We start from the raw sequence: 10,301 nt of genomic DNA, 5'->3' as shown, positions 1-10,301 counted from the left end.
TTACTTCAGTTTTTCTCAAGATCAAAGCTAAGTTGAACACTGAAAAAATTCTTTAATAATAATAGCTTCTTTGAGCGTAAAACGACAAGTTTGAGTCCTTAAAATTTCATATTTATTATATTTCAAAATTTCTGATGAAACATCAGTGCTTTCCTTTTACCAATTGTTTTATAATTTTAAAGTATTACTTTAGAGTCGTTAAGATTTTTAGATTACATTTTCGGAGTATTTGTCACTAAAAAATTTTATAGGATCGGCATTTAAATGTATTAATCTATATTCCCATCAGCACCGTATTTTATCTCTAATATCTGTAATGATTCCCTGCTGTAAATCATCATACGGATATATATGTTCGATGATCGATTTTTAACTATTGTTTTAAACATAATATTTGAGCAATTTAATAAATTCTGTTAATAAATTTTGCTGTCTATAATTTCTTAAAGATGAAATTTCCTTCACTATTAAATTGGAGTATATACGCTTGAATAAACTTTGTTTTTTTTTTCTTCTTTTTTTTGTCCGATACTCGAGATACCAATTGAATCAATTATACTTGACCTGCTTGATAAGGAGACAAAAGTATCTCTGATTTTTAACCCATGAATCTCGAGTGACACTGCTAAAATATATTTTAGAAAATGTTTTCATGGCACACGTGTTCTTGTTATGCTTAATTTAGTTGGCATAATATAAGTTTTATTGGTATTTCTGATGAGGTTGACTTAGCAGTTGACAAAAATGGATAATACTAAGAGTAATAAGTGGAGTATGTCTTAAAAATCCTCATACGCAATATCTATTATCTGCGAATAGACATGATTTTCTCTGAAAGATGAAATTCAATTTAACTATTTCAAATTCGATTTTAGTATTTCTCATTTCAAATGCATCGATATGTCCTTGTTAACTATTTGATATAATATGTGATTTTGCTCAGTTTTCCACCAGTTCATTCGTTGTTTTCGTAACACCCAAAAATTTTGAACATTTTTTAACATTTGAAATTTATAATTGAGAATAAAAAAAAAAAAATTGATGCAAGATTAATAATTAATTATAAAAATTATCGTAGGAAGATAATAAAAATGATTGCCACTTTGCTAAACAAACTTATTTGAAAAAGTATTAACAATATTAATTAAGAATATATATGATGAGAGAATTACAAATTTAACCTATATAATTTTAAGTAGATACTAATTATGGCAAATCTTTTCATAATTTTAGTAATTTTTTTCTATATAAGAATGTATTTCGATGACTTATTTTGAAATTATTCAAGCATTAATATTCATAATTCGAAAGAGCGTTTCGTTTTTTGTTACAATTGAAAATTTTCAGCAATTTGGTGATATCTTTCCAGAGTAAGGAGATAATTGAGAAAAGTTAAAGTTAATTCTATCCTTGATATAGGATGACACATCGTTTGTCACCAACTTATCTTTTGTCTACAATTCAATTTTGCACATTTTACCGAAATGATAGTATTTCGGTTCAGTATTTCAATTTCAATCTTTTTTTCAAATTTTAAATAAATTAAATATGGGAAGAATATATATATATGCTCATGAACGTTATTTCATAGAATATACTCTGATATTTATTCATCCATATCTCTCGTACTTTTCGGCTCTGTCCTTCCACTCATTCTAAACTAGAAGAAATACCGTAATCCCGAAAGACAGAGAGTCATACAGTTGACAGATGACACATGATCAGCTAATTATGACTCATTTGCAGCAACATTCAATAGTAGTTTCATCTATCCCTGCTTAAAGAAATAACCAATGAAAGAATTTAGAAAAGAAAATATGAACAGTAGTAGGTACAGAAATGGAACAGCTGACTGATAAGTGATTTTAGAACTTATATAAGTAAAGTAAAGGATGGATGAGTTATGATAGTGGTGGTAGTGCTGCTGCTAATGTTGCTGATACTGCTTTATCACTTAGAGTTGACAGAGTGATGGTTGGCCATCGATGCTGTCTATCATTCCGTAAACAACTGCTTTCGATGATTTTACAGGACAAATACTTATGGCACTCGAGGACAGTGATCCATTATTTATGATGTCAGTTCGTTTCTCATTTATCTTTACTTCATCTTATACTTTCACCTCATTTCAGTTATCATTGTTTCACTTGTCGTCTTATCATTTATCATTACAATTTTCATTGTTAACAAGGAGTAAATGATTTGACCGTTAAAAATAACATTCACATATTCATTTCGAAATAATTTAATTTTTAGCTAATTTTGAATTTCTTTTGTTTATTTCTGCTTTTTAATGAAATGCAGAAGAAGTATTATGACACTTTCGCATAATATAATTTATTAATAACTTCAGTTTTTGTTCAAATTATAAAGATTGCTTTTTTAACTCAATATGTGATAAAGAATGAAAGAAAAATACATCTATTTTAGAATTAATAACAGCTTTATTAATAAAAGCCTTATGAATATTGCTTTATAAAGTGTAATATAAATTAGATAAAAATAGAAATTATGAAAACAAATTGTAATAGTCATAATCAGATGATCATATTAGTCGACATAATATAAATAATTCAAATACATATCAGTGTAATTATTTGCTTCAATTCAATTCCATGAATCTAATTTAAAAGTTAATATTTTGCATTAAAAATATCCAAATTTAATCCTGAATTTTGATAAGATTGTCAACAATGCAATAAAAATAACGCTCATTTATTGAATACATATGAATAAATTAAAGTATTAATACATTGCTTCTGGGACTACCAATTACATTTAGACATATGATCACTCATTATTCGACCTACTACTACTAATTATCTTTTTTTTTTTTTTTTTTTTCAAAATAATTATATCTTTTTTTATCTTTTTCAAAATAATGAAAAATTTCTAACACTAGAGAATTCATTCGTTTACTGGAAAATATTAGAAATTCACTGGAAAGCAGTCAGTCATACAGAAGACAGAATTTTTCATCTATCCGTCCAGAAATGAATCAACCGGATAGCAATTCAATTATTTAATGCAATGCATCTCATTTATCACAATTGGATCACATATTGAAAACCATTCTATATTGATGTCAAAGGTCATGGTAACAATCTGTCAAGCTTTCTCGCCTAATATATGGAATTTTATAGACGAAATTCGATGGAAAAATAGCAATCCAACAATTTAACCAGCTGAATAATTAATTAATTTTGCCCTCAAATTATGATAAGTCTTTTAGCATGAAGCAATGATTACTTAAAGTTTCTGAAAATATCTCTCTCATAATGAATTGACTATCACTTGGATTTCTTTTTCTTGAGATCCACGTTTGATGTCAATCTGAGATCCAATTTCAATTTTATGCTTTTTTCTTTTTTTTTTTTAATTTATTTATTTACTATCTATCGCTTTTTATGCTAAATGTAATGGACGATTTAAGTTGTAAAAAAAATAGCCAATTTTATGGAAATGTTGCCTAACGATGGCAATTTACTGAGAAATGGTCTTTAGCCATAAAATTGAATGACAACAAAAGAGACGTATAATCGATGATAGCTGTTCTAATGTCTGTTATAAATTGATTAAATTTCATAGAAGTGAAATGACTCAATTAAATTTAATACAGGGAAATATTCCTTTTAATTATCTTTGTGTTTTTTATGTTAACTCTAAATTTCTGCAATTTATTTTTCTTTCACTGATTCCTATTTAGCAAAACAAATGTTTATTTATTGATTTTTGCTTTCTCTTTTCTCTTTTTTTTTTAACAAACTGAAGTAAATTTTAATTTTTCATGTTGTTTTCCATTTTTTTTTTTTAATTAAATTTTGCAAAAGAAAGTAAAAACAAACAATAAAGAGAGGACGAAGAATAAATTGTTTATTACGAAGTAAAAAAAAAAAAAAGACATTTCTGTTATTTGTTTTTTGATATTTGATATGTGCTTTTCTATAGTAAAATAAAACTAAACAAAGATAAATTTCATCTCAAAATAACCTCAAAAGATTGCTAATTATTCTAAGCAATGCTTTACTTTACTAAAATTATGGTAATTTGCTGCTTATAATTATGCCAAATTTAAAATATTTAATAACAGATAGAATTTTATCAAATACTACAATTAAATTTAGCTTTTACTATTCATCAATCAAGCATGTATAATTTGATACTATTTAATTTAATTAATAATTTATATTCAATGATTTCATTTGCATAATTTCACACAAACAAATAAGTTAATTAATTCTACCAAAAAAAAAAAAAAAAAGTTATGCAATACAATTTCGTTTTATTTTTTCCAATCATTTTTCTTGTAATAGCTGAAATTCCTATCATTTAAGTTCTTAGCTGAGAGAATCATTACACTTTAATCAATCGAAAGCAAAAATTAGTATAAATGTTAGCCGTCGAACTAATTTGCTATAATTCTAGTCATGTTATCTAGAAATTTCACTTTTTGCATCATCAATTTAGGATTAATTGACAGACACATGCCAAATTAAATTTTTTAAATAATTTCTACTAAAGAATGACAATTTTCATTATTCATATTTCTATCTATGTCATGCAGAAAGATCTATGCATATAACTTGCTAGGTAAATAACAATAACTTCACTTATTTTATTATTATATGCGAATAAACAAAAAACTTTATCAATGAAATCAAATATTTTTAATTTTTTTAAAATAATTTATGATACAACTATATTTTCATAATTCTTTTCACATACAATATTTCACTTTGCTTAGAAATGTATTAATGCAATTTGTCATTTCGAACTAAAAATTGCCAATGGATTAAAAGCTTATGAAAGATCTAACTTTATATGAATTGATAAAAAGCATTTTAACTTAGTTAATTGCCTTCGATAATCTAAAATGGATTTAACAAAATTAGTTGATTCATTTTTTTTTTTTTTTAATAAAAGTAAAATAAAAATAAAGGAACGTCTTTTTCTTCTTTTTTTTTCTCATTCAATAATCCACTAGAATTAGCAATCAATGAATACTGATATATGTAAATTGATAGTTGGGCAAAGGACGAAAAATTCGATAACGTGGAGATATATATCGTATGCTTTAGCCTTGTAAATAAATAATGTATGAAATGAATTTTTTTGCAATAAATTTGCTTTAGCGATTACAACAATGACGTAAGAGTATGAAATTGATAAGTGCCATCAATTTTGATAAATTATATTCTATATGTTCTTTATCTTCTACTAAAATCATTCACGTATGACACGTATTAGAACGTGAACGTGAACTTTTTTCAACCAACTAATTTATTGTGAAGTCAAATAGCAGTCAAATAAAGCTATTTACTCCTTGAACTAAAATTTAACTTAATTTCACCAGATCTCTTGCTCTCTTTATATTACATTATAATCTAAATTATTATTTCAATGTTTTCCATATGTAATCAATTCCTACTAATTAAATTTCTTCTTCTTGTCTTTATCTCAAATTAATTCTCTCATCTCTTTCTGTCTTCTTTTCTTCACAAATTTATCCACTATCTGGCTTTTTTTGCTCTCTCTCTCTTTTTCTTTTTAAAAATAAACTCTTATATTAGCTTAAAATAAATGAATTATAGTCATGGATCCATCTTTATCGAGAAATTCTCCATAATATAACTTCTCCTATCAATAATATTGTGTTACGTCTTCTTTTGTTTCACGTCTACGTGTATCCTAAATCACCAATCATTCAAATAATCTCGTAAATTTTAACATCACGTCACATTTTCATTACTAGAAACATTAGAGTAAATGAAAAGTTAAATTCATATGATAATTTAAAAGTTTCACATTTAACTAAGTTCAATGTATTTAGCTGAATTTTGCTTTTTTGTATTATCAGCAGAAAATTTTTCAGTTTTGCCAAAGATAATATTATAACATTTTTTTTTTGCCTTCCAATTTGAAATCTCTTTTTACTTTTAACTCTATCATTCACTCATTTATAATCATTGCATTGTTGTTTATGACAAAGTGTAAGGTTAAAATTCAGCGATTCAACGCTCCTTGTGACAATTCTTAATTTTCTTTGCATTAGCAGTACACTCACGAACTATGGGAATAAATTTTTCGTATCGTTAAAATTTTTTCATCCTTCTTTTCAATTTTTATCAATATTTGGTAGTTTAAAACATACCAAAAATTAACTTACATAAAGTAAATGTGTCATCTTAACTAGTAGACTAATTAGTTGGAATAATTTGGCAATATCATCATCAAATCTTTTGCAAAAAATTCATCTAATTAGCTAACATTTGACATATATCATAGAAGAACAGCGATATTTGATTCATTCTACTGAAATTTCATTGTTAAAATTATAAAAAGAAAATTGCAGCAGAAATTGAATTCATCCCATTCAAATGTGTTTTTTCTTACATTTCTCTCTCAGTAACATCGTACATTTGAAATATTATTTACTGGTAGGGAAAATGAACAAAATGTTGTTATTGTTTTTTTTTTTTTTTTTCTTCATCAATTAAATATAATTAGGAAAGTTAGGAAAGTTCTCCTAAGCTGTTACTAATTTCATTTCAAATGAGTTTTCCCTTTTGCTTTTTTCTCATTTCAATTTGTCATATAAGTGAGTGGAAAAAATAATGGGTACGAAGATGAAAAAGAAGGACGAATACGAATTGTATTATAAATTGAACTTGAGGAGAAGAGGACAAGTTGTTGACAGCGGACAATTGAATAGAGGACCTGCAATTATAGGTCGAAAGGGATTTGGCGTGGGAGAGGAAGAAGAAAGAGAGAGAGAGAGAGAGTTAGCTTTGAGTGGCAGTTTTTTTTTTTTAACCAATTTTAAACTTTTTGATTGGCTTGAAAGACTTTTTTTGTTTGTTACCTGAACTAACCCAAAATCCGAATGCATTACAACCGGATGAGAACAACAAATCGGTAGCGAATGGTACCAGAAAAGATAAGCGAAACTGTGTGGCAAACATTTTATATTATTAAAGCTTTGAGAAATAATAAATGTTCAAATTTCTATTTTCTGAAAGCAAAACACGCTGACATAATTCATCCATCCTCAATACGATATTAGGATTAGTTGAATTACTGGTAGTGGTAGTGTGGTACTTTCAATAAAGAATATTTCATCTCGCATTGATAGTTTCAGGATTGAAATTTCATGTAAATTTCAAATTGCTGAAGGTGAAATTTTAACTTCAAAGAGACAAACAGTTCGTAATAAAGATCAATGGACGTTTGATGAGTGAATAAGTTGAAAATTGTCCCGCCAAATGATGCCACCTGTTGGTACATTTCAGGCTTTTCTTTTGCTAATTCAATTCTTTCCCATCTTGGTGTGCTATTTGTGAAATCTCATATACATCCATCCATTCAGTGACTCTCTAACTGTCAGCATCCGATCGATCATATTTACTTCATCAGAGGCGGCATTATCCTATGTGCTTGTTTAATGGAGCGGAATTACTAAAGTTTGTATTTCAGTGGGAATATGCAAATTTCGGCGAGTGACAAAAAAAAAAAAAAAAAAAAGGATTCTAACGAAATTTATGTGAATGCTTGGGAAGAAAGGAAAAGGTGTGAGCATTGTTACACTGTTAGTTATTCGATTTTGATGAACTAAAAATTTACACATCAATGCATTTCAATATGTTACATTCATTATTTCATCTTCAATTGTTAGTTCTAGACGGTAACAATAATTTCTGAATATTCAAGAAAGTTGAAGGATAAATTAGTTAAGAAATTTTGTCATTTTAAAAGACTTCCAAAAAATAAAATAAATAATAATAATTCTTTCTGAAGCGCACTTTTTAACTTTTAAATTCAGTAATCAATGAATTCATCAATTATTCCATTTTGTTGGCTAAAATTTGCAAAAATATTATTGCAAGTTTCTCTTTTCCTTCTCCAAAATCATCTCGAAATTATCGGTTTAATACAATTGAACCAACTTAATTATTTGTTTACTCTTATCCTTGCACTATTCACCTCAATATGACCTTACTTATGATTTCAAGGTATAAATAAATTGTGAAATGAAAGATCAGGATAATTACTGCTAATGTACTTCACTTCCCACTATCGTACAGCAAAAGTGAAATCTAATAAATGCAATTTAGTTATTACTTTCTTCTCTTTTTCTTTTTGCAGTGAAGCGCTCAAAATTTCATACCTTTCCATGCAAATATAGTAGATATAAGTAGTATGAAATTATTATCAATAGAAAATGAATTAGAGAAAAGTAATTTTAATGAAGTCAATCTTTCATTTGTTTGTTTGTTTGTTTTTTTTTTTTCAAAACAAAACTATCATTTAACAAAATTTATAAATCATATAATTATTATAAAACTAAAAGAAGCTACTAAAGTCATCTAGATAAATAGTATTTCTCTGGATATGATTGATTGCTACCATATTACCTTAACTTTCAAAGCAAATATTTGATGAATGTAGGATTAATCAGCTAAATCAACAATTCTTATTTGATGTCACTTAATTCATGGACTTAATTTTATGATTGTTAGATTAATGTACAAAATGATTGGCATTAAATACTTTAATTCAAATTATAAGGTTTTAAAAGCTTCAGGAAGTAATTTTAAACAATTCAACCATATAACAATGTTATATTTCAAATGTTTTAAAAGTAATTCCAATAAAATTGATCATTGATAAATCGATAAAATATGCTTGTTTACTTGGACATGGATATATATTACCAAATGATTGTTTACAATGAAAAGAGATGCACCGAATTTATTTATAACCTCATCGTAAGATCCTTTTTGGAGATTGCTTTGTTCTATTGTGTTTGTAATGTGAGCCAAGCAACTAACAATTTAGGCTTTTACAAACATTTGGCCACACCTGCTCTTCTCCATCAATGTTACTCAGACTATTTTGTCTTCACCTTTAATGTCCAATGTATTTATTCTGTACTTTCAACTATCTCGCATACATCATCATCCATCAATTGAACATTTATGTTGTGCAGCTGCTCCTCACTTCATGTAGAATTTTCATCTTCAACTAATTCATCTTCAGTTCAGTTCAGTTCAGTTAATGTAAGTGACCTGTGTTACGGTAGCTCACTACTTCAAATAATCAGAGGGTAAACAATGTGATAGTAATGAATGATAAGCTCAATATGGCAGTTATATCTGATCTGAAATGATTATATTATGATTGAAGTGATAATATTACCATAACTTAAATCAATAGGAAGTAATTGATATGCAATTAAATAACAATTATAACCTATTAGTTTATCTTGCTGCTGTTTCAGTGCAATTATACTAATTAGATATTAGTAAAAAGACATATATCATTTATGGCTTTGAAAAAATTTGATTAATTTGATTTTAATTTGCAATGTGTAGTTTTTAGTGATAGAAACTCTACGAAGTTGAATTATTATTTGATAATATAAAATAAGATTATTGCTTTATCTGACATCATCGAATATTGAATAAATTGTCTTTTATTTACTCAAAAAATTTTTGTAACTTTTTTTAAAAATTTGACCAAAAATTTTTTATTTTCACCACAAAATATTGCTAAAAAATTATAAATCTAGTACTTATAACAATTAGAATGTTAATTTATTTAAATTTCACGAACAATACTTTTATATATTTATTAAAATCTATTGCTATTTTAAATTATAGCAAAGAATTATTTTCAGAAATATAAAGTTTTTTCAAAGTTTTTTTCTTATTTATTATGTAAATATTTTAATTTTAAAATTGTGCAGATTTCTATTACCTTTGAATTATTATAATCTATACTGATAATGAGATAGGGAATTATGATAATATTGGAATGTATTTATTGTAATATTATTACAACTATTCTTCACAGAATAAAAATATGAATCACACTGCATTATCTGAATTTAAAACTTTCAAAGAGTTGTAAAAAAAGCCTGGAATGTAGTACTCGTTATTTTCTTACCTTCAAATAAACCCTTTATAGGAACCTGTTCAACAAGGTGCAATGACATTTAATGAGCTGTCCGATTAATTGTAAAAAGAATTATACCAACAACGGTTTACATTTTTCAATATTATTACTAAGTGTATTCACTTATTTATTTAACCATTTAATTTTTAAAAATTGCAAAGATTGTTCAAATTTTATTTGTGAGATATCAAATGCTCTATTCATATTATTCTGTTAGATTTATATTTTAATTGTCAAAAATTTTCTATGCACAAAGAAATTGATTCTATCATTCGAAATTAATAAAAAAGAGTGTTTCTAGGTAAAGTAAACGAAAGTTACTTTTTATTATTAATTATTTAATAATT

This window comes from Brugia malayi (assembly GCF_000002995.4).
Source record: "Brugia malayi strain FR3 genome assembly, contig: Bm_v4_Chr1_scaffold_001, whole genome shotgun sequence".
Taxonomy (NCBI): Eukaryota; Metazoa; Nematoda; class Chromadorea; order Rhabditida; family Onchocercidae; genus Brugia; species Brugia malayi.
This window is presented reverse-complemented; position numbering follows the sequence as displayed.